Consider the following 26,312-nt stretch of genomic DNA (forward strand, 5'->3'; position numbering starts at 1 on the left):
GCTATACATACCAAGAAAAGAAAAAAATCTTCTATGATTTAAGACATTACTTTTGGGATGACCCACATCTTTCTAAAGAAGGATGATGTCTACTACGCAACTTTATCCTTGTAGACGTTGTTGGGCCTCCAAGTGCAGAGTTTTGTAGGCAATAGCAAATTTCCCTCAAGTGGATGACCTAAGGTTTATCAATCCGTGGGAGGTGTAGGATAAAGATGGTATCTCTCAAACAACCCTGAAACCAAATAACAAAGAGTCTCTTGTGTCCCCAACACACCCAATACAATGGTAAATTGTATAGGTGCACTAGTTCAGCGAAGAGATGGTGATACAAGTGCAATATGGATGGTAGATAGGTTTTTTTAATCTGAAAATATAAAAACAGCAAGGTAACAAGTGCTAAAAGTGAGCGAAAACGGTATTGTAATGCTTCGAAACAAGACCTAGGGTTCATACTTTCACTAGTGCAAGTTCTCTCAACAATGGTAACATAATTAGATCATATAACAATCCCTCAACATGCAACAAAGAGTCACTCCGAAGTCACTAATAGCAGAGAAACGAAGAGATTATTGTAGGGTACGAAACCACCTCAAAGTTATTCTTTCTGATCGAACTATTGGGAAATTCCTATAACTGTCACAAACAGCCCTAGAGTTCGTACTAAAATAACACCTTAAGATACACATCAACCAAAACCCTAATGTCACCTAGATACTCCAATGTCACCACAAGTATCCGCGGCTTTGAATATACGATATGCATCACACAATCTCAGATTCATCTATTCAAACCAACACAAAGAACTTCAAAGAATGCCCCAAAGTTTCTACCAGAGAGTCAAGACAAAAACTGTGCCAACCCCTATGCATAAGTTCACAAGGTCACAGAACCCGCAAGTTGATCACCAAAACATACATCAAGTAGATCACGTGAATATCCCATTGTCACCACAGATAAGCACATGCAAGACATACATCAAGTGTTCAAATCCTTAAAGACTCAATCCGATAAGATAACTTCAAAGGGAAAACTCAATCCATTACAAGAAGGTAGAGGGGGAGAAACATCATAAGATCCAACTATAATAGCAAAGTTGGTGGTACATCAAGATTGTGCCAAATCAAGAACACGAGAGAGAGAGAGATCAAACACATAGCTACTGGTACATACCCCCAGCCCCGAGGGTGAACTACTCCCTCCTCGTCATGGAGAGCGCCGGGATGATGAAGATGGCCACCGGTGATGGTTTTCCCCTCCTGCAGGGTGCCGGAACGGGCTCCCGATTGGTTTTTCATGGCTGAAGAGTCTTGCGGGGGCGGAACTCTCGATCTTGGTTCTATTCAGGAGGTTTGGGGATATATAAGAGGTGTCGGCGTCAAGAACAAGTCATGGGAGTCCACAAGGGGACCACAAGGTTGGGGGGGGTGCCCCCACCCTTTTGGTGGCCTCGAGACTCCTCAGGTGCATCTACGGTACTCCGTGGGCTTCTTTTGGTCCATAGAGAATTGTCGTAAAGTTTCATGTCAATTGGACCCCGTTTGATATTCCTTTTCTGTGAAGCTCAAAAACAAGGAAAAAACAGAAACTGACACTGGGTTCTAGGTTAATAGGTTAGTCCCAAAAATCATATAAAATAGCATATAAATGCACATAAAACATCTAAAACAGATAATATAATAGCATGGAACAATCAAAAATTATAGATACGTTGGAGACGTATCAGGCATCCCCAAGCTTAATTCCTGCTCGTCCTCGAGTAGGTAAATGATAAAAACAGAATTTTGATGTGGAATGCTACCTAACATATTTATCAATGTAATTTTCTCTATTGTGGCAAGAATATTCAGATCCATAAGATTCAAAACAAAAGTTTAATATTGACATAAAAACAATAATACTTCAAGCATACTAACAAGGCAATTATGTCTTCTCAAAATAACATGGCCAAAGAAAGCTTATCCCTACAAAATCATATAGTCTGGCTATGCTCCATCTTCATCACACAAAATATTCAAATCATGCACAACCCCGATGACAAGCCAAGCAATTGTTTCATACTTTCGATGTTCTCAAACTTTTTCAACTTTCACGCAATACATGAGCGTGAGCCATGTACATAGCATTATAGGTGGAATAGAATATGGTGATTCTAGAGAAGAAAAAAAGAAGGAGATAGTCTCACATCAACTAAGCGTATCAACGGGCTATGGAGATTCCCATCAATAGATATCAATGTGAGTGAGTAGGGATTGCCATGCAACAGATGCACTAGAGCTATAAGTTTATGAAAGCTCAAAAAGAAAGCTAAGTGGGTGTGCATCCAACTTGCTTGCTCATGAGGACCTAGGGAAATTTGAGGAAGCCCATCGTTGGAATATACAAGCCAAGTTCTATAATGAAAAATGCCCACTAGTATATGAAAGTGACAACATAGGAGACTCTCTATCATGAAGATCATGGTGCTACTTTGAAGCAAAAGTGTGGTAAAAGGATACTAGCATTGCCCCTTCTCTCTTTTTCTCTCATTTTTTGGGCCTTCTTTTTTTATTTAGCCTTTCCTCTTTTTTTGTTTCCTCACATGGGACAATGCTCTAATAATGAAGATCATCACACTTTCATTTACTTACAGCTCGATACTTAGAACAAAATATGACTCTATGTGAATGCTTCCAGTTCCGATGGTGTATCGGGATGTGCAATGAATCAAGAGTGACATGTATGAAAGAATTATGAATGGTGGCTTTGCCACAAATACGATGTCAACTACATGATCATGCAAGGCAATATGGCAATGATGGAGCGTGTCATAATAAATGGAACGATGGAAAGTTGCATGGCAATATATCTCAGAATGGCTATGGAAATGCCATAATAGGTAGGTATGGTGGCTATTTTGAGGAAGGTATATGGTGGGTTTATGGTACCGGCGAAAGTTGCCCAGTACTAGAGAGGCTAGCAATGGTGGAAGGGTGAGAGTGCGTATAATCCATGGACTCAACATTAGTCATAAGAACTCACATACTTATTGAAAAATATATTAGTCATCAAAACAAAGTACTACGTGCATGCTCCTAGGGGATAGATTGGTAGGAAAATGCCATCGCTCGTCCCTGACCGCCACTCATAAGGAAGACAATCAAAAAATATCTCATGCTCCAACTTCGTTACATAACGGTTCACATGCGTGCATGCTACAGGACTCACAAACCTTAACACAAGTATTTCTCAAATTCACAATTACTCACTAGCATGACTCTAATATGACCATCTTCATATCTCAAAACAATCATAAGGAATCAAACTTCTCATAGTATTCAATGCACTTTATATGAAAGTTTTTATTATATCCCTCTTGGATGCCTATCATATTAGGACTCAATTCATAACCTAAGCAAATTACCATGCTGTTTAATGACTCTCAAAATAATATAAGTGAAGCATGAGAGTTCAACAATTTCTTCAAAATAAAACTGCCACTGTGCTCTAAAATGATATAAGTGAAGCACTAGAGCAAACGACAAACTACTCCAAAAGATATAAGTGAAGATCATTGAGTAGTCGAATAATTATGTAACTATGTGAAGACTCTCTAACATAAATAAAATTTCAGATCTTAAGTACTTTATTCAAACAGCAAGCAAAATTAAACAAAATGGCATTGCAAGGATAGCACAGATCATGTGAAGAAGCAAAAACTTAGGCTCAACCAAAACTGACCGAGAGTTGTTGAAGAAGAAAGGTGGGATGCCTACCGGGGCATCCCCAAGCTTAGATGCTTGAGAATTCTTGAAATATTAGCTAGGCTTGCCTTGGGCATCCCAAGATTGAGTTTTTGTGTCTCCTTAATTCCTCTCATATCACGGTTTCCCTAAATCTTAAAAACTTCATCCACACAAAACTCAACATGAACTCATGAGATAAGTTAGTATAAATCAACGCAAAACCTTATCATTCTCTACTGTAGCAAATCACTAAAATAATTATTTGACATTGCATACTAAATGCCTCTGCATATTTAATAGTCCTATCCTCAAATAGAATCTTTAAACAAGCAAACATATGCAAACAATGCAAACATAACAACAATCTGTCTAAACAGAACAGTCTGTAAAGAATGCAAGAGGAATCATACTTCCCTAACTCCAAAAATTCTAAAAAATAACCACACTATAGAGAATTTGTTTTTACTCATTGTGTAAAAATTTCAAGATTTTATCATGTTTTTACTATTCACAAATATTCAAAACATAACATCAAACTTTCTGTTTTTAAAACAACAACATATAGACTTGAAAAATAAGCATGTTAAAGGCTATACTTGACATTTTTATTGAACTAAAAGATGCAAAACATTACTCTAAATAACAGCAAGCAAATCCTAATAAAATAAAATGACGCTCCAAGCAAAACACATATCATGTGGTGAATAAAAATATAGCTCCAGCTAAGGTTGCCGATGAACAGAGACGGAAGAGGGGATGCCATCCGAGGCATACCCAAGCTTAGGCTCTTGGTGGTACTTTAATATTACCTTGGGGTGCCTTGGGCATCCCCAAGCTTAGGCTCTTTCCACTCCTTATTCCATAGTCCATCGAAACTTTACCCAAAACTTGAAAACTTCACAACACAAAACTCAACAGAAAACTCGTAAGCTCCATTAGTATAATAAAGCAAATCACCACTTTGGTACTGTTGTGAACTCATTTTTTATTTATATTGGTGTAATATCTAATGTATTCCAACTTCTCCATGGTTCATACCCTTCGATACTACTCATCTATTCATCAAAATAAGCAAACAACAGATAGAAAACAGAATCTGTCAAAAATAGAACAGTCTGTAGTAATCTGTAACTCTCAAATACTTCTGTAACTCCAAAAATTCTGAAAAATTAGGAAAACCCAAGAAAATTGTTTTTAATCTTCTGCAAAAATAATCTGTATTTTATCACGCTTTTGTTAAAAATGATAATTGTTTTCCTGAGCCAAAAGTTTCTGTTTTTCAGCAAGATCAAATCAACCATCACCATAGATCATCCCAAAGGTCTTACTAGGCACTTTTATTGAAAAAAATCTATAAAACATGATTACTACAGTAGCATAATCATGTGAACACACAAAAACGGTAGTGGTAAATATTGGGTTGTCTGCCAATAAGCGCTTTTCTTTAATGCCTTATTAGCTAGGCATGATGATTTTCAATGATGCTCACATAAAAGATAAGAAGCATATGAATAGCACATTTAAGTCTAACCCACTTCCTATGCATAGGGATTTTGTGAGCAAACAACTTATGGGAACAAGAATCAACTTGCATAGGACGGTAAAACAACCATAACTTCAAGATTTTCAACACATAGAGAGGGAACTTGATATTATTGCAACTCCTACAAGCATATATTCCTCCCTCATAATAATTTTCAGTAGCATCATGAATGAATTCAACAATATAACCATCACATAAAGCATTCTTTTCATGATCTACAAGCATGGAAATTTTACTACTCTCCACATAAGCAAATTTCTTCTCATGAATAGTAGTGGGAGCAAACTCAACAAAATAACTATCATGTGAGGCACAATCCAATTGAAAATTAAAATCATGATGAAAAGTTTCATGGTTATCATTATTCTATATAGCATACATGTCATCTAGATAGCAACTTTGTTCTCATAATCAATTGGAACCTCTTTCGAAATAGTGGATTCATCACTAAATAAAGTCACGACCTCTCCAAATCCACTTTCATAATCATTATAAGATTCAACACCCTCCAAAATAGTGGGATCATTACTTCCTAAAGTTGACACTCTTCCAAACCCACTTTCATCAATATAATCAGCATAAATAGGAGGCATGCTATCATCATAATAAATATTCTCAGCATAACTTGGGGGGCAAAAAATATCATCTTCATAAAACATAGCATCCCCAAGCTTGTGGCTTTGCATATCATTAGCATCATGGATATTCAAGAAATTCATACTAACAACATTGCAATCATGCTCATCATTCAAATATTTAGTGCCAAACATTTTAATGCATTCTTCTTCTAACACTTTGGCACAATTATCGGAATCCTTATTTTCATGAAAGACATGATAAATATGAAGCATATGAGGCAACCTCAATTCCATTTTTTGTAGTTTTATTTTATAAACTAAATTAGTGATAAAACAAGACACTAAAAGATTCGATTGCAAGATCTAAAGATATACCTTCAAGCGCTAACCTCCCCGGCAACGGCGCCAGAAAAGAGCTTAGTTGATGGGGTGTTAGTGCCGCTTACCTAGCCTCCCCGGCAATGGCGCCAGAAAAGAGCTTGATGTCTACTATGAAACTTTATCCTTGTAGACATTGTTGGGCCTCCAAGTGCAGAGTTTTGTAGGACAGTAGCAACTTTCCCTCAATTGGATGACCTAATGTTTATCAATCGATGGGAGGCGTAGGATGAAGATGGCATCTCTCAAACAACCCTGCAACCAAATAACAAAGAGTCTCTTGTGTCCCCAACACACCCAATACAATGGTAAATTGTATAGATACACTAGTTCAACGAAGAGATGGTGATACAAGTGCAATATGGATGGTAGATCTAGGTTTTGTAATCTGAAAATATAAAAATAGCAAGGTAACAAGTGCTAAAAGTGAGCAAAAACGGTATTGCAATGCTTCTAAACAAGGCATAGGGTTCATACTTTCACTAGTGCAAGTTCTCTCAATAATGATAACATAATTAGATCATATAACAATCCCTCAACGTGCAACAAAGAGTCACTCCAAAGTCACTAATAGTGGAGAACAAACGAAGAGATTATTGTAGGGTACAAAACCACCTCAAAGTTATTCTTTCCGATCGATCTATTGGGCAATTCCTGTAAGTGTCACTGATACGTCTCCGTCGTATCTATAATTTTTGATTGTTCCATGCCAATATTATACAACTTTCATATACTTTTGGCAACTTTTTATACTATTTTTGGGACTAACATATTGATCCAGTGCCTAGTGCCAGTTCCTGTTTGTTGCATGTTTTTTGTTTCGCGGAAAATCCATATCAAACGGAGTCCAAATGGGATAAAACTGAAGGAGATTTTTTTTGGAATATATGTGATTTTTGGGAAGAAGAATCAACGCAAGACAATGCCCGAGGGGGCCACGAGGTAGGGGCGCCCCCCAGGGGTCAGGCGCACCCTGGGCCCTCGAGGCCACCCCGTAAGGCGGTTGGTGCCCTTATTTCGCTGCAAGAAAGCTAATATCCGGATAGAGATCGTGTCCAAAATTCATCCCAATCAGAGTTACGGATCTCCGGTAATTTAAGAAACGGTGAAAGGGAAGAATTAGGGAACGCAGAAACAAAGAGAGACAAAGAGACATATCCAATCTCGAAGGGACTCTCGTCCCTCCCACGCCATGGAGACCATGGACCAGAGGGTAAACCCTTCTCCCATCTAGGGAGAAGGTCAGGGAAGAAGAAGAAGAAGGGGGGCTCTCTCCCCCTCGCTTCCGGTGGCGCCGGAGTGCCGCCGGGGCCATAATCGTCACCACAATCTACACCAACACCTTCACCGCCATCATCACCAACTCTTCCCCCCCTCTATGCAGCGGTGGAACCCCTATTTTACCCGCTGTAATCTCTACTTAAACATGGTGCTCAACGCTATATATTATTTCCCAATGATGTATGGCTATCCTATGATGTTTGAGTAGATCCATTTTGTCCTATGGGTTAATTGATGATCGTGATTGGTTTGAGTTGCATGTTTTATTATTGGTGCTGTCCTATGGTGCTCTCCGTGTCGCGCAAGCGTGAGGGATCCCTGCTGTAGGGTTTGCACTATGTTCATGATTTGCTTAGGGTGGGTGGCATGAGTGACAGAAGCACAGACCTGAGTAAGTAGGTTGTTTGTGTATGGGAGTAAAGAGGACTTGATGCCTTATAATGCTATGGTTGGGTTTTATCTTAATGATCTTTAGTAGTTGCGGATGCTTGCTAGAGTTCCAATCATAAGTGCATATGATCCAAGAAGAGAAAGTATGTTAGCTTATGCCTCTCCCTTAAATAAAATTTTAATAATGATTATCGGTCTAGTTATCGATTGCCTAGGGACAAATAACTTTCTCGTGACAACAAGCTCTCTACTAAAACTAACTTAGTTGTGTCTTCATCTAAACAGCCCCTAGCTTTTATTGACGCGCTCTTTATTATCTTGCAAACCTATCCAACAACACCTACAAAGTACTTCTAGTTTCATACTTGTTCTAGGTAAAGCGAACGTTAAGCGTGCATAGAGTTGTATCGGTGGTCGATAGAACTTGAGGGAATATTTGTTCTACCTTTAGCTCCTCATTGAGTTCGACACTCTTACTAATCGAAATAGGCTACAATTGATCCCTTATACTTGTGGGTTATCAAGAGCTTTTTCTGGCACCGTTGCCGGGGAGCAATAGCATGGGGTGAATATTCTCGTGTGTGCTTGTTTGCCTTATCACTAAGTAATTTTTATTTGCTATTCTTAGTTGTTTTATATCTTTAGTTATGGGTAGGAAACGCAAAATACCAAAAAAATTAGGTGTACCTACTGAACGAATGGTTGAAGAACCACTCAAAATCTATCACACTACTGAAGCTTTTTTACTCGGATCATCTTCGATCCCTGTGTGCTCGTGCTGAAACCCCAACTAGCTTAGTTGAGGGAAAATCTTTAGATGAACATGCTTGTTATGTGCGACACCGCTTATCTCAAAAAGGGAAACTTTTACTGGATAAAATTCATCCTTTGCAATGCTATGCTTGGAATTTATGTGAAATATATGGTGTTACTTGTTGTTCTGAAAACCCTAAGAAACACCTTCCCTACCAATGTGAGTTTAGTGATAATGGAATCGTATCTTCATATGCTAAGGGTGTTTATAATTACTATGATGTTCAACAAATTGAAGAATTTGTTTCTTTTAAGGGTGCTTATGAAATTGCTTCTTTGATTGAAAAGTATGATGCTACTCTTTACAAATCTGAAAATTTTGCCATACTTAAATATTGTTATGATAATTATGCTTCTAATGCCTATGTTAAACCATATATTGAGGACTCCTCCGTTGTCCAAGAAGAGACTAATATTTTGCAAGAGTCTATGGAAGAAGAAATTGATGAAACTGTGAGCTCATTGGATGGAAAAGATGATGAGGAGAGCGAAGAACAAAAGGAGGAAGATCGGATTAGCTACCCGTGCCCACCTTCTAATGAGAGTAACTCTCCAACTCATACATTATTTAATGTCCCTTCGTTCTTACCGAAGGATGATTGCTATGATGATTGTTACGATCCCATTGATTCTTTTGAAATACCCCCTTTTGATGAACTTGATGCTTGCTATGCTTGTGGCCATGATGCCAATATGAATGAGGCTTATGGTGATGAACTTGCTATAGGTCCTTATGTTAAACATGAAATTGTTGCTATTGCACCCACACATAATAGTCTGATAACCCACAAGTGTAGGGGATCACAACAGTTTTCGAGGGTAGAGTATTCAACCCAAATTTATTGATTCGACACAAGGGGAGCCAAAGAATATTCTCAAGTATTAGCAGCTGAGTTGTCAATCCAACCACACTTGGAAACTTAATATGTGCAGCAAAGTATTTAGTAGCAAGGTAATGTGATAGTAGTGGTAACGGTAGCAAAAGTAATATTTTTGGGGTTTGTAGTGATTGTAACAATAGCAACAGAAAAGTAAATAAGCGAAAAACAATATATGGAAAGCTCGTAGGCAATGGATCGGTGATGGAGAATTATGTCAGATGCAATTATTCATGCAACAGTTATAAAATAGGGTGACACAGAACTAGCTCCAATTCATCAATGTAATGTAGGCATGTATTCCGAATATACTCATACGTGCTTATGGAAAAGAACTTGCATGACATCTTTTGTCCTACCCTCCCGTGGCAGCGGGGTCCTATTGGAAACTAAGGGATATTAAGGCCTCCTTTTAATAGAGTACCGAACCAAAGCATTAACACATAGTGAATACCTGAACTCCTCAAACTACGGTCATCAACGGGAGTGGTCCCGATTATTGTCACTTCGGGGTTGCCGGATCATAACACATAGTAGGTGACTATAGACTTGCAAGATTGGATCAAGAACTCACATATATTCGTGAAAACATAATAGGTTCAGATCTGAAATCATGGCACTCGGGCCCTAGTGACAAGCATTAAGCATAGCGAAGTCATATCAACATCAATCTCAGAACATAGTGGATACTAGGGATCAAACCCTAACAAAACTAACTCGATTACATGATAAATCTCATCCAACCCATCACCGTCCGGCAAGCCTACGATGGAATTACTCACGCATGGCGGTGGGCATCATGAAATTGGTAATGAAGGAAGGTTGATGATGACGATGGCGACAGATTCCCCTCTGTAGAGCCCCGAACGGACTCCAGATTAGCCCCCCGAGAGAGTTTAGGGCTTGGCGGTGGCTCCGTATCGTAAAACGCGATGAATCCTTCTCTCTGATTATTTTCTACCTGAACCCGAATATATGGAGTTGGAGTTGAGGTCGGTGGAGCGTCAGGGGGTCGACGAGGTAGGGGGCGCGCCCAGGGGGTAGGCGCCCCCCACCCTTGTGGACAGGGTGTGGGCCCCCTGGCGTGGATTCTTCTTCCAGTATTTTTTATTTATTCCAAAAATAATCTCCGTTGATTTTTAGGTCATTCCAAGAACTTTTATTTCTGCACAAAATTAACACCATGGCAATTCTGCTGAAAACAACGTCAGTCCGGGTTAGTTCCATTCAAATCATGCAAGTTAGAGTCCAAAACAAGGGCAAAAGTGTTTGGAAAAGTAGATACAACGGAGACGTATCAACTCCCCCAAGCTTAAACCTTTTCTTGTCCTTAAGCAATTCAGTTGATAAACTGAAAGTGATAAAGAAAAACTTTTACAAACTTTGTTTGCTCTTGTTGTTGTAAATATGTAAAGCCAGCATTCAAGTTTTCAGCAAAGATTATGAACTAACCACATTCGCAATAACATTTAGGTCTCATGTTTACTCATATCAATGGCATAATCAACTAGCGAGCAATAATAATAAATCTCGGATGACAACACTTTCTCAAAACAATCATAATATGATATAACAAGATGGTATCTCGCTAGCCCTTTTTGAGACCGCAAAACATAAATGCAGAGCACCTTTGAAGATGAAGGACTGACTAGACATTGTAATTCATGGTAAAAGAGATCCAGTCAAGTCATACTCAATGTAAACTAATAGTAATGGATGAAAATGATAGCGGTGCTCTCCAACTGGTGCTTTTTAATAAGAGGATGATGACTCAACATAAAAGTAAATAGATAGGCCCTTCGCAGAGGGAAGTAGGGATTTGTAGAGGTGCCAGAGCTCGGTTTTGAAATAGATATGAATAATATTTTGAGCGGTATACTTTCATTGTCAACATAACAACTGAGAGATCTCGATATCTTCCATGCTACACACATTATAGGTGGTTCCCAAACAGAATGGTAAATTTTATACCCCCCCCTCCACCAACAAGCATCAATCCAAGAGTCCCGGGGGAGTTTTGTTTGCAGTTATTTTGATTTGATTTGCATAAAGCATGGGACTGGGCATCTCGGTGACCAGCCATTTTCTCGTGAGTGAGGAGCGGAGTCCACTCCTCTTGAGAATAACCCGCCTAGCATGGAGGATACAGACAACCCTAGTTGATACATGAGCTATTCGAGCATACAAAACATAATGTTTATTTGAAGGTTTAGAGGTTGGCACATACAAATTTACTTGGAACGGTAGGTAGATACCATATATAGGTAGGTATGGTGGACTCATATGGAAAAACTTTGGGTTTTATGGAGTTGGATGCACAAGCAGTATTCCCGCTTAGTACAAGTGAAGGCTAGAAAAAGACTGGGAAGCGACCAGCTAGAGAGCGACAACAGTCATGAACATGCATTAAAATTAATCAACACCAAATGCAAGCATGAGTAGGATATAATTCACCATGAACGTAAATATCGTAGAGGCTATGTTGATTTTGTTTCAACGACATGCGTGAACATGTGCCAAGTCAAGCCACTCAAATCGTTTGAAGGAGGATACCACCCTATCATACCACATCACAACCATTTTAATAGCATGTTGGCACGCAAGGTAAACCATTATAAACTCCTAGCTAATTAAGCATGGCATAAGCAACTACAATCTCTAATTGTCATTGCAAATATGTTTCTTTCATAATAGGCTGAATTAGGAACGATGAACTAGTCATATTTACAAAAACAAGAGAGGTCGAGTTCATACCATCTTTCCTCATGTCAATAAGTTCATCATATAATCATCATTATTGCTTTTCACTTGCACGACCGAATAGTGTGGATAATAATAATAGTGCACGTGCATTGGACTAAGCTGGAATCTGCAAGTATTCAATTCATGGGAGAAGACAAGGTAATATGGGCTCTTTGTTAGATCAACAATAATGCATATGAGAGCCACTCAACATTTTCATTATGGTCTTCTCCTCTCGACCCCCAAAGAAAAGAAACAAAACTATTTACACGGGAAAGCTCCCAACAAGCAAAAGAAGAACGAGAAATCTTTTTGGGGTTTCTTTTTAATTACTACTACTACAGGAATGGAAAGTAAACTAACTAAAGGCTAAAACTAATTTTTTTGGTTTTTCTTAAGGTTTTTCAAACACACAAGAAGAAAGCTTAAAAGGAAAATAAACTAGCATGGATGATACAATGAAAAAGTATGAGCACCGACAACTAGCATGAGTGTGTGAACATGAATGTAATGTCGGTGAGAGATATGTACTCCCCCAAGCTTAGGCTTTTGGCCTAAGTTGGTCTATGCCCATGGATCAAAGTGGCCCTCTCCGGTGTAAGGGGGAGTGTCCTCTGGGTGCCACTGGTTGGCGATCTCCTCTGGTTTCCACTGATAAACTAACTATCGATAAGGGTCCAGGGGTGGTTCCGGCTCAGGCTCTGGAGTTGGTGTCATGCTCCAGTATGCATAAACGTCCTTCGGCAAAACAAGGTACTTGCCTGAAAATATGTTAAACAAAGAGGGAGCAGGCAAGGTAATAGTCTCAAAGTTATTCTTACCAAAAATTAGTCTATAGTTAAGAAACTTGTTCTTATTCTTAACAATAAAATCATGCGCTATCATGCTCTTATAATCTAGAAAAATATTAGGCAACAACTTTTCCTCTTTCTAATAATGCCTAATAGGTATGTTAAAGTGTGCAGCAAGGCGCGAAGCAAAGATGCCTCCAAGGACGGGGCCCTTAGTACGGTTCAGGTTTAACCGCTTAGCAACAATAGTGCCTACCTGAAGGTGGTATCTTGAAACAAGGCATGGCGCAGAATAACAATATCAGGAGCACTAAGGTTCCCATAGTTCCCGCGACCAATTAAGCATCTACTAGAAAATATTGAAAAGTAACGTAGAACAGGAAAATGTATGCTAGTGATTCTTGCATCAGAAACTTTCCTCGTTTCCCCTACAACAATCATATCAATAAATCCCTCCACATCATCACGATGTGGTTCCTCTATGCTACCCTCAAAAGGTATCAAACAAACCCGACAAAAATCACGAAGTGACATCTCCTTATGCTCATCATATAAATAAAATTCCACCGAAGGTGGTGAGCTCCTAGCATGGAAATGAAAGTTTTGCACAAAGATATTGGTGAGTAAGAGATATTGTTCGCGTCGGTCAGGGAGGAAGGCGGTGAGGCCTGCATTTTCAGCCAAATAATAAAAATCTTCATAAATCCCGGCCTCTTTCAAGAACTCATCACAAGGCCATTCACATGGCCGAACCTCCGAAGTACGAGGGAGATTATACTTGAACTTCTTGTTCTCTTCACTTTGCTTATCCTTCGAGCTTCGGCTCGACGAGCCCCTCAAAAATCTCTTCATGATTTTCTGAAAATTTCAGAAATTTTTAGTAACTTCGAAATAAAAGTGAACCAAACTCAATAAAATTGATAGCAACTACTCCCAAAAGTGCCTAGAGACTATATCATGCATTAGAACTACTTGGGACCATATAAATTTGACATGCAAGCTCAAGAACAGGGTCACCTAAGCAGCAAAAATTTGCAATAAATAAAGCACTAGAACAAAAACTAATTGGATCATTGGAGGAGTCACATACCAAGGAACAATCCCCCAAAGCAGTTTTGTGAATGGAGCTTTGAGCTAGGAGATCGAAAATGGCAGCAAGAGGAGCAAGAACTCGGGTTTGAGCTGGCTAGTGATTTTTTGGGGAGGAAGAAGGAGTGTGTGGTTGCTAGAATAAGTGGAGGGGACCCACGTGGGGTCCACGAGGCAAGGGGGCGCACCCAGGAGGGTGGGTGCGCCCTCCACCCTCATGGGCACGTGGCTGCTCCCCCTGCTGTGTTTTCAGTGCCAGATATTCTCAAATATTCTAGAAAAATCATATTTAATTTTCAGGGCATTTGGAGAACTTTTATTTTCGGGGTATTTTTTTATTGCACGGATAATTCAGAAAACAGAAAGAAAATAATATTTTTGCTTTATTTAATATAAATAACAGAAAGTAAAAAGAGGGTACAGAGAGTTGTGTTCTAACTTCATCCATCCCATGCTCATAAAAAGGAATCCACTAACAAGGTTGATCAGGTCTTGTTAACAAACTCATTTCGAATAACATGAAACCAGAGAATTTTCGAATAACACTAGGTTACCTCAACGGGGATATGCACATCCCCAATAATAAAAATATCATATTTCTTCTTGACAGTAGGAAGAGGAAATTCAAAACCTCCAATAGTAATTGTTGAAAATTTTCCAATAGAATTGATACCGTGGACTTGAGGTTGTTTCCTCAGAAAGTGTACCGTATGCTCATTACCATTAACATGAAAATTGACATTGCCTTTGGTGCAATCAATAACAGCCCCTGCAGTATTCAAAAAGGGTCTTCCAAGAATAATAGACATACTATCGTCCTTGGGAATATCAAGAATAACAAAGTCCGTTAAAATAGTAACGTTTGCAACCACAATAGGCACATCCTCACAAATACCGATCAGTATAGCAGTTGATTTGTCAGCCATTTGCAAAGATATTTCAGTAGGTGTCAACTTATTCAAATCAAGTCCACGATATAAAGAAAGAGGCATAACACTAACACCGGCTCCAAGATCACATAAAGCAGTTTTAACATAGTTTCTTTTAATGGAGCATGGTATAGTTGGTACTCCTGGATCTCCAAGTTTCTTTGGTATTCCACCCTTAAAAGTATAATTAGCAAGCATGGTGGAAATTTCAGCTTCCGTTATCTTTCTCTTATTTATAACAATATCCTTCATATACTTAGCATAAGGATTCATTTTAAGCATATCAGTCAAACGCATACGCAAAAAGATAGGTCTAATCATTTTAGCAAAGCGCTCAAAATCCGCATCATCCTTTTTCTTGGATGGTTTAGGAGGAAAAGGCATGGGTTTCTGAACCCATGGTTCTCTTTCTTTACTGTGCTTCCTAGCAACAAAGTATCTCTTATCATAACATTGATTCTTTGATTGTGGGTTATCAAGATCAATAGCAGGTTCAATTTCTACATCATTATTATTGCTAGGTTGAGCATCAACATGAACATCATCATTAACATTATCACTAGGTTTATGTTCATTACCAGATTGTGTTTCAGCATCATAGATAGAAGCATGCAAAGTCCTATCATTAGGATTCTCAGGTGTATCTACAACAAGTTCACTAGAAGCATGCAAAGTCCTATCATTTTTCTTTCTCTTCCTTTTGGAAGGACTAGGTGCATCTATAGTAGTTCTCTGAGCATCAATTCTCTTAGGATGGCCCTCGGGATACAAAGGCTCCTGAGTCACTTTACCTCCTCTAGTTTCAACTCTAACAGTAAAGTCATTATTCTTACTATTCAATTCATTGAGCAAATCATTCTAAGCTTTAAGTACTTGTTCTACTTGAGTGGTAACCATAGAAGCATGTTTACTAATAAGTTTAAGTTCACCTTTAACACTAGTCATATATTCATTCAATTGTTCAATCATATAAGCATTGTGTTTCAGTTGTTTACCAAAATAAGCATTAAAATATTCTTGCTTGACCATAAAGTTGTCAAATTCATCCAAACATTGGCTAGCAAACTTAGCAGGAGGGATTTCAGCTTTATCATATCTATAGAGAGAGTTTACCTTTACTACCTGTGTTGGGTTATCGAGATCATGTGTTTCTTCAATAGGTGATGAATTAAGACCATGTATTTCTTCAACAGGAGGTAAATTCTTAACATCTTCAGCTTTTATACCTTTTTCTTTCATAGATTTCTTTGCCTCTTGCATATCTTCAGGACTGACAAATAGAATACCCCTTTTCTTCGGAGTTGGCTTAGGAGTTGGTTCAGGAAGTGTCCAATTATTTTCATTAGTCAACATATTATTCAATAGCAATTCAGCTTGATCAACAGTTCTTTCCCTAAAAACACAACCAGCACAACTATCGAGGTGGTCTCTAGAAGCATCGGTTAGTCCATTATAAAAGATATCAAGTATTTCATTTTTCTTGAGAGGATGATCACGCAAAGCATTAAGTAATTGGAGAAGCCTCCCCCAAGCTTGTGGGAGACTCTCTTCTTTAATTTGCACAAAATTATATATTTCCCTTAAAGCAGCTTGTTTCTTATGAGCGGGGAAATATTTAGCAGAGAAGTAGTAAATCATATCCCGGGGACTACGCACACAACCAGGATCAAGAGAATTAAACCATATCTTAGCATCACCCTTTAATGAGAATGGAAATAATTTAAGGATATAATAGTAGCGAGTTTTCTCATCATTAGTGAACAGGGTAGCTATATCATTTAATTTAGTCAGATGTGCCACAACAGTTTCAGATTCATAGCCATAAAAAGGATCAGATTCAACCAAAGTAATTATATCAGGATCAACTGAGAAATCATAATCCTTATAAGTAATAAAGATAGGTGAAGTAGCATAAGCAGGATCATATTTCATTCTAGCATTCAGAGATTTTTCTTTCAGCTTAGCTAACAGTTTCTTAAGATCACTTCTATCATTGCATGCAAGAAAGTCTCTAGCAGTTTCTTCATCCATAACATAACCCTCAGGAACAACAGGCAACTCATATCTAGGGGGAGAATCTTCATCATCACTTTCATCAATATTATCAGTTTCAATAATTTCATTCTCTCTAGCCCTAGCAAGTTGTTCATCAAGAAATTCACCAAGTGGCACAGTAGTATCAAGCATAGAAGTAGTTTCATCATAAGTATCATGCATAGCAGTAGTAGCATCATCAATAACATGCGACATGTTGGAATTAATAGCAGAAGCAGGTTTAGGTGTCGCAAGCTTACTCAAAATAGAAGGTGAATCAAGTGTAGAGCTAAATGGCAGTTCCTTACCTCCCCTCGTAGTTGAGGGATAGATTTTGGTTCTTTGATCTTTCAAGTTCTTCATAGTGACAAGCAGATATAAATCCCAAGTCACTCAAAGAATAGAGCTATGCTCCCCCCAACGGTGCTAGAAAATAGTCTTGATAACCCACAAGTATAGGGGATCGCAACAGTTTTTGAGGGTAGAGTATTCAACCCAAATTTATTGATTCGACACAAGGCGAGCCAAAGAATATTCTCAAGTATTAGCAGCTGAGTTGTCAATCCAACCACACCTGGAAACTTAATATCTGCAGCAAAGTATTTAGTAGCAAGGTAATATGATAGTAGTGGTAACAGTAGCAAAAGTAATATTTTTGGTTTTTGTAGTGATTGTAACAATAGCAACGGAAAAGTAAAAAAGCGAAGAACAATATATGAAAAACTCGTAGGTAATGGATCGGTGATGGAGAATTATGTCGGATGCGATTATTCATGCAACAGTTATAACATAGGGTGACACAGAACTAGCTCCAATTCATCAATGTAATGTAGGCATGTATTCTGAATATAGTCATACGTGCTTATGGAAAAGAACTTGCATGACATCTTTTGTCCTACCCTCCTGTGGCAGCGGGGTCCTATTGGAAACTAAGGGATATTAATGCCTCCTTTTAATAGAGTACCAGACCAAAGCATTAACACATAGTGAATACATGAACTCCTCAAACTACGGTCATCACCGGGAGTGGTCCTGATTATTGTCACTTCGGGGTTGCCGGATCATAACACATAGTAGGTGACTATAGACTTGCAAGATAGGATCAAGAACTCACATATATTCATGAAAAGATAATAGGTTCAGATCTGAAATCATGGCACTCGGGCCCTAGTGACAAGCATTAAGCATAGCAAAGTCATAGCAACATCAATCTCAGAACATAGTGGATACTAGGGATCAAACCCTAACAAAACTAACTCGATTACATGATAAATCTCATCCAACCCATCACCGTCCAGCAAGCCTACGATGGAATTAGTCATGAACGGCGGTGAGCATCATGAAATTGGTGATGGAGGAAGGTTGATGATAACGATGGCGACAGATTCCCCTCTCCGGAGCCCCTAACGGACTCTAGATCAGCCCTCCCGAGAGAGTTTAGGGCTTGGCGGCGGCTCCATATCTTAAAACGTGATGAATCCTTCTCTCTGATTTTTTTCTCCCCAAACCTGAATATATGGAGTTGGAGTTGAGGTCAGTGGAGTGTCAAGGGGCCCACGAGGCAGGGGGCGCGCCCCCACCTCATGGACAGGGTGTGGGCCCCCTGACGTGGATTCTTCTTCCAGTATTTTTTATATATTCCAAAAATAATCTCCGTTGATTTTCAGGTCATTCCGAGAACTTTTATTTCTGCACAAAAATAACACCATGGCAATTGTGCTGAAAACACGTCAGTCCGGGTTAGTTCCATTCAAATCATGCAAGTTAGAGTCCAAAACAAGGGCAAAAGTGTTTAGAAAAGAAGATACGACGGAGACGTATCATAGTCCTATTATCTTTTTGAATTCTCCAAACTACACTATATCGGAGAAGTTTTCTCTTATTAAGGATTATGTTGATGGGTTGCATTTTACCGTTGCACATGATGATTTTGATGAATGTAATATACATGTGCTTGCTGCTCCTACTTGCAATTATTATGAGATAGGAACTACATCTCCACCTCTCTATGTTTCCAACACGATAAAATTGCAAGAAACTGTTTATACTATGCATTGGCCTTTTCTATGTGTGCATGAATATTTCTTTTATGACATGCCTATGCATAGGAAGAGAGTTAGACTTCATCATTGCTTGATATATGTTGCTTTGTGCTCACTACTAAATGCCAAATAATTGCTAATTCAAATTGGCTTTGATATACCTTGGGATCCGGGTGGATCCATTACTTGAGCACTATATGCCTAGCTTAATGGCTTTAAAGAAAGCGCTGCCAGGGAGACAACCTGGAAGTTTTAGAGAGTCATTTATTTCTGTTGAGTGCTTTTATAAAGTTTAAAAACAAAAAATAAAGAGGGGAACCTAAAACTTTTTCAAAAAGAAAAGCGGAAGTGAAAAAGACGAGCATTGTTAAAATGGGAGCTAGCCTTCAACTTTGTTCATGCCCATGGAAACTTTGTGACCCTTGATTACAAAAACTTTTCAACAAAAATAATTATTACCTTGTACAATTCCTTTGTATTATAAAAAAATGTGCCAAGATTTGCCTTTAGGATGTTTACATTGCTTGTTGGTTTGTGCGGTGCAGAACAGAAACTTTGGCTGTAGTGCGCGATTTTACATTTTTTTTACTGGAACGTCAAACGGTTCTGAAACTTTTTGCACTGTCTTTCTATACAAATTGTTTATTTTTGCGAATTTTGGAAGAATTTTTTTAGTACCAGAGGTATGGTTAATGTTCAGATTACTATAGACTGTCCTGTTTAAGACAGATTCTGTTTTTGATGCATAATTTGCTTGTTTTGATGAAACTATCAATTTCTATCAGTGGATTAAGCCATGGAGAAGTTATATTACAGTAGCTACAATGAAAAAACAAAATATGGATTGGTTTGCAATAGTACTTAGAGTAGTGATTTGCTTTATTACACTAATGGGTCTTACCGAGTTTTCTGTTGAGTTTTGTGTGGATGAAGTGTTCAAGCTTGGGGATTCCCAAGGAACCCCAAGTAAATATTGAAGGATACTCAAGCGTCTAAGCTTGGGGATGCCCCGGAAGGTATCCCATCTTTCTTCAACAAGTATCAGTATGTTTTCAGATTCGTTTCGTTCATGCGATATGTGCAAATCTTGGAGCGTCTTTTGCATTTAGTTTTCACTTTTATTTTATGCACCATGCTGGTATGAGATAGTCTCTGGTTGATTTATATAACTCTCATTGCACTTCACTTATATCTTTTGAGTATGGCTTTATAGAATGCTTCATGTGCTTCACTTATATCATTTGAAGTTTGGATTGCCTGTTTCTCTTCACATAAAAAACCGCCATTTATAGAATGCTCTTTTGCTTCACTTATATTTGTTAGAGCGTGGGCATATCTTTTGTAGAAATAATTAAACTCTCTTGCTTCACTTATATCTATTTAGAGAGATGACAGGAATTGGTCATTCACATTGTTAGTCATAAAATCCTATGTAAAACTTGTTGATCACCGAATATGATATGTTTGGTTCCTTGCAAAGGTTTTGTGATATAAAGGTGGTGATATTAGAGTTGTGCTAGTGGGTAGTTGTGAAATTTGGAAATACTTGTGTTGAGGTTTGCAAGTCCTGTAGCATGCACGTATGGTAAACATTGTGTGACAAATTTGAAGCATGGGGTGTTCTTTGATTGCTTTCCTTATGAGTGGCGGTCAGGGACGAGCGATGGTCTTTTCCTACCAATCTATCCCTCTAGGGGAATGCATAGTAGTACTTTGCTTCGAGGGCTAATAAACTTTTGCAATAAGTATATGTGTTCTTTATGACTAATGTTGAGTCCATGGATTATACGCACTCTCACCCTTCCATCACTGCTAGCCTCTTATGTACCGTGCATTGCCCTTTCTCACCTCGAGAGTTGGTGCAAACTTCGCCGGTGCATCCAAACCCCGTGATACAATACGCTCTATCACACATAAACCTCCTTATATCTTCCTAAAAATAGCCACCATACCTACCTATCATGGCATTTCCATAGCCATTCCAAGATATATTGCCATGCAACTTCCATCATCATCATATACATGACTTGAGCATTTATTGTCATATTGCTTTGCATGATCGTAAGATAGCTAGCATGATGTTTTCATGGCTTGTCCGTTTTTTGATGTCATTGCTACGCTAGATCATTGCACATCCCGGTACACCGCCGGAGGCATTCATATAGAGTCATATCTTTGTTCTAGTATCGAGTTGTAATATTGAGTTGTAAGTAAATAAAAGTGTGATGATCATCATTATTAGAACATTGTCCCATGTGAGGTTATCAAAATAAAAGAGGCCAAAGAAGCCCAAATAAAAAAAAGAGGCCAAAGAAGCCCACCAAAAAAATAGAAAAAAACAAAAAACAAAAAATGAGAGAAAAAGAGAGAAGGGACAATGTTACTATCCTTTTACCACACTTGTGCTTCAAAGTAGCACCATTCTCTTCATATAGAGAGTCTCATTGAGTTATCACTTTCATATACTAGTGGGAATTTTCATTATAGAACTTGGCTTGTATATTTCGATGATGGGCTTCCTCAAATGCCCGAGGTCTTCATGAGCAAGCAAGTTGGATGCACACCCACTTAGTTTCAGTTTGAGCTTTCATATACTTATAGCTCTAGTGCATCCGTTGCATGGCAATCCCTACTCCTCACATTGACATCAATTGATGGGCATCTCCATAGCCTGTTGATTAGCCGCGTTGATGTGAGAGTTTCTCCTTTTTTGTCTTATCCACACAAACTCCACCATCATATTCTATTTCACCAATAGTGTTATGTCCATGGCTCACACTCATGTATCGCATGAGGATTGAAAAGGCTGAAGCATGTTAAAAAGTATGAACCAATTGCTCGGCTTGTCATCGGGGTTGTGCATGATGGGAGCATTTTGTGTGACGAAAATGAAGCATGGCCAAACTATATGATTTTGTAGGGATGAGCTTTCTTTGGCTACGATATTTTGAGAGGACATGATTGCTTTATTAGTATGCTCCAAGTATTATTTTCTTAATGTCAAATGATAGACTATTGCTTTGAATCACCCATGTCTTAATATTCATGCCATGATTAGATTACATGATTAACATTATGCTAGGTAGCATTCCACATCAAAAATTATCTTTTTTATCATTTACCTACTTGAGGACGAGAAGGAATTAAGCTTGGGGATGCTGATACGTCTCTGTCGTATCTATAATTTTTGATTGTTCCATGCCAATATTATACAACTTTCATATACTTTTGACAACTTTTTATACTATTTTTGGGACTAACATATTGATCCACTGCCCAGTGCCAGTTCCTATTTGTTGCATGTTTTTTGTTTCGCAGAAAATCCATATCAAACAGGGTCCAAACGGGATAAAAACTAACGGAGATTTTTTTGGAATATATGTGATTTTTGGGAAGAAGAATCAACGCGAGACGATGCCCGAGGGGGCCACGAGGCAGGGGCGCGCCCCAGGGGGTCAGGCGCGCCCTGGGCCCTCATGGCCACCTTGTAAGGCGGTTGGTGCCCTTCTTTCGCCGCAAGAAAGCTAATATCCGGATAGAGATCGTGTCCAAAATTCAGCCCAATTGGAGTTACGGATCTCCTGGAATTTAAGAAATGGTGAAAGGGAAGAATCACGGAACGCAAAAACAAAGAGAGACAGAGAGACAAATCCAATCTCGGAGGGGCTTTCGCCCCTCCCACACCATGGATACCATGGACCAGAGGGGAAACCCTTCTCCCATCTAGGGAGAAGGTCAATGAAGAAGAAGAAGGAGGAGGGGGGCTCTCTCCCCCTCACTTCCGGTGGCGCCGGAGTGCCGCCGGGGCCATCATCGTCACCGCAATCTACACTAACAACTTCACCGCCATCATCACCAACTCTTCCCCCCTCTATGCAGCGGTGTAACCCCTCTTTTACCCGCTGTAATCTCTACTTAAACATGGTGCTCAACGCTATATATTATTTCCCAATGATGTATGGCTATCCTATGATGTTTGAGTAGATCCGTTTTGTCCTATGGGTTAATTGATGATCGTGATTGGTTTGAGTTGCATGTTTTATTATTGGTGTTGTCCTATGGTGCTCTCCGTGTCGCGCAAGCGTGAGGGATCCCCGCTGTAGGGTTTGCAATATGTTCATGATTTGCTTATGGTGGGTGGCGTGAGTGACAGAAGCACAGACCCGAGTAAGTAGGTTGTTTGCGTATGGGAGTAAAGAGGTCTTGATGCCTGATAATGCTATGGTTGGGTTTTACATTAATGATCTTTAGTAGTTGCGGATGCTTGCTAGAGTTCCAGTCATAAGTGCATATGATCCAAGAAGAGAAAGTATGTTAGCTTATGCCTCTCCCTCAAATAAAATTGCAATAATGATTACCGGTCTAGTTATCGATTGCCTAGGGACAAATAACTTTCTCGTGACAACAAGCTCTCTACTAAAACTAACTTAGTTGTGTCTTCATCTAAACAGCCCCTAGCTTTTATTTACGCGCTCTTTATTATCTTGCAAACCTATCCAACAACACCTACAAAGTACTTCTAGTTTCATACTTGTTCTAGGTAAAGCGAACGTTAAGCGTGCGTAGAGTTGTATCGGTGGTCGATAGAACTTGAGGGAATATTTGTTCTACCTTTAGCTCCTCATTGGTTTCGACACTCTTACTTATCGAAAGAGGCTACAATTGATCCCCTATACTTGTGGGTTATCAGTCACAAACAGCCCTAGAGTTCATACTAAAATAACACCTTAAGATACACATTAACCAAAACCCTAATGTCACCTAGATACTCCAATGTCACCACATGTATCCACGGGTTTGATTATACAATATGCATCACACAATCTTAGATTCATCTATTCAAACCAACACAAAGAACTTCAAAGAGTGCCCAAAAGTTTCTACCAAAGAGTCAAGATGAAAACATGTGCCAACCCCTATGCATAAGTTTACACAGTCACTGTTGGGGATATAGCTATTGAGTTAACCCGCCCAGGAGGGCCGGGTTATACTTCTGGCGACTCACAAGATAAAGCCCATGAAGGAATCGAAGATGGCGGTTCATGAGGATGATTTATGAAGAGCCCAAGGCCCAAAGGCGGCTTAAGGCCCGTAGGTGTAAACCGCCATATGTATGTGACTTGTATTATAAGGCAATTGTAATTAGGTCACCGGACCGGACACGTTTATGAGCCGGCCGGGACTCTGTAAGCCGGCGGGCGTCAACCTTAGTATATAATGGGACGACCCGGCGGCGAGTTAGGGAGACAGACAACAAATCAAGAACTAGGTCAAGCGTAATCGCTCCCTAGTAATCGAAACCTAAGCAATACCACCTCTAATTGGACTAGGCCTTTACCTTCATCGCAAGGGGCCGAACCAGTATAAACTCTCGTGTCCTTTGTCCCGTTTAACCCCTTTAAGCTAACCTAGTGCGATGACTCCACGACTAAGTCCACACACTAGGACATCTTACGTGAAAATTCCATGATAGTTGGCGCCCACCATGGGGCTAGCGCACGGTGGTTTTGAGTTCTTACAGGGCAGCTTCAAAGGGATCAAGGGATACGCTATGGGCCGTATGACCAAGAGTCGTCGCGGCAAGCTCTACATCGACGATGCAGGCTGGGGCCCCGAGGCCGGCTCAGTTGAGTACGGGTACCAGGTCCCCTTTGGCGGAATCCATGTCTTCATCGGCAAGATCGGCGAGCCGGGCACTGAGCTGGACATCTGCACTGACATCATCGAGACGACTCAGCGTGCACGACCCACCCAAGTTCAACCCGCTGTGAAACGTGCCTTTGTTGGATTTATCCACGGAGCTGAGTTGGAAGGATCCATGTCTGGTGGTGAGACGACCATTTATTCTGATGGTGAGTCGTCCACGGGAGAGACTACTTCGTTGTACCAATTACAAGACGGCGGGCTTGGGGGTTGTTCTGATGGCGACAGTATTCGGGACCCCTATGAGTCGCCGAACCGAGTTGCGATCTTTATGGCCGGAACACAGTCAGTGCAAAATTCTTCAACAGCAGCAGCAATGATTTCCGGGTTAGCAGCGGCAACGACAGCCGGGGCAGGAGGCTCTACGCGCCCGCCAGCTCATGTTTTGTCCGACTTATTAGACGCTTTGACAACACTGCTGACGGCGGTTGATAACCTGACGAACCAAGATCAGCACAATGCGGAAGTCGTAAAATTGCGAGATCAGATAGCCCAAGCCACGGAAGACCTGGTAGCTGAGGACGCTAGGATGGCCACATAGCAGGCTACGTTGGATGCTCAGGCGCAGTGGATTCAGTCGGAGTCTTTCCGGCTCATGCTAGATCAGAATGCCTCAAACAAAGTCATGAGGAGGAGGCATCAGAGTCATTTGCCTTCGGTCTATGAGGCAAGAAATCTCTTTAATACGCTTGGAGTGGGGACCAGTAACCCAGTAGGGGTAAACCGGGTTGAAGCACCTGGGACGGGAACGTCGGCTCAGTCGCGCATGATGGACCCGCCTCGCCAGAACAATATTCCACCACAGCATGAGCCGATGCCAGCGGGTCATTACTCTAACCCTTTGGATAACATGATCGCTGCGGCATCATGATTAGCAGCTCTCCCAGTTGAAGGCGAGTCACCAGCAGCAGTTGAAACGCGAAGGGTTAGAGAGCTACTTCAGACTACATTGGTTCAGCAGCAGGCTTATTCTTACAGCTGTGAGAGAATCCATTCAACCCCCCACCCAAGCCGAAGTTATAGCATACACATGGATTCCCTAGTAGTGTCAAGCAGTGAGCGACGTCGTAACCCGCCCCATGGACATGACCCACCTCGTAATACTCAGGCTCTGATAGATCAGGATAGAGCACGTCGGGAGGCTGAGTTGGCGGTTCAGTACGCGGCTCATCAGCCCTCACTAGTTTATCTGACAACTTCATTGTAAGCAGGCGTGACCTCCCAAAGCACGGGTGTACCGTGTTTAGTGCCGGCTCTACGTAATGAGTGTCTACCCAAGGATTTCAAAGGACCTCGTAAGGTGCCTAACTACACAGGCGACTTACCCCCTGAGGCGTGGATTGAGAGTTACGAGATGGCCATCGAACTGTTGGAGGTCAGCGATGCCGCGTGTGCC

The sequence above is a fragment of the Triticum urartu genome, chromosome 3, assembly GCF_003073215.2.
Source record: "Triticum urartu cultivar G1812 chromosome 3, Tu2.1, whole genome shotgun sequence".
Taxonomy (NCBI): domain Eukaryota; kingdom Viridiplantae; phylum Streptophyta; class Magnoliopsida; order Poales; family Poaceae; genus Triticum; species Triticum urartu.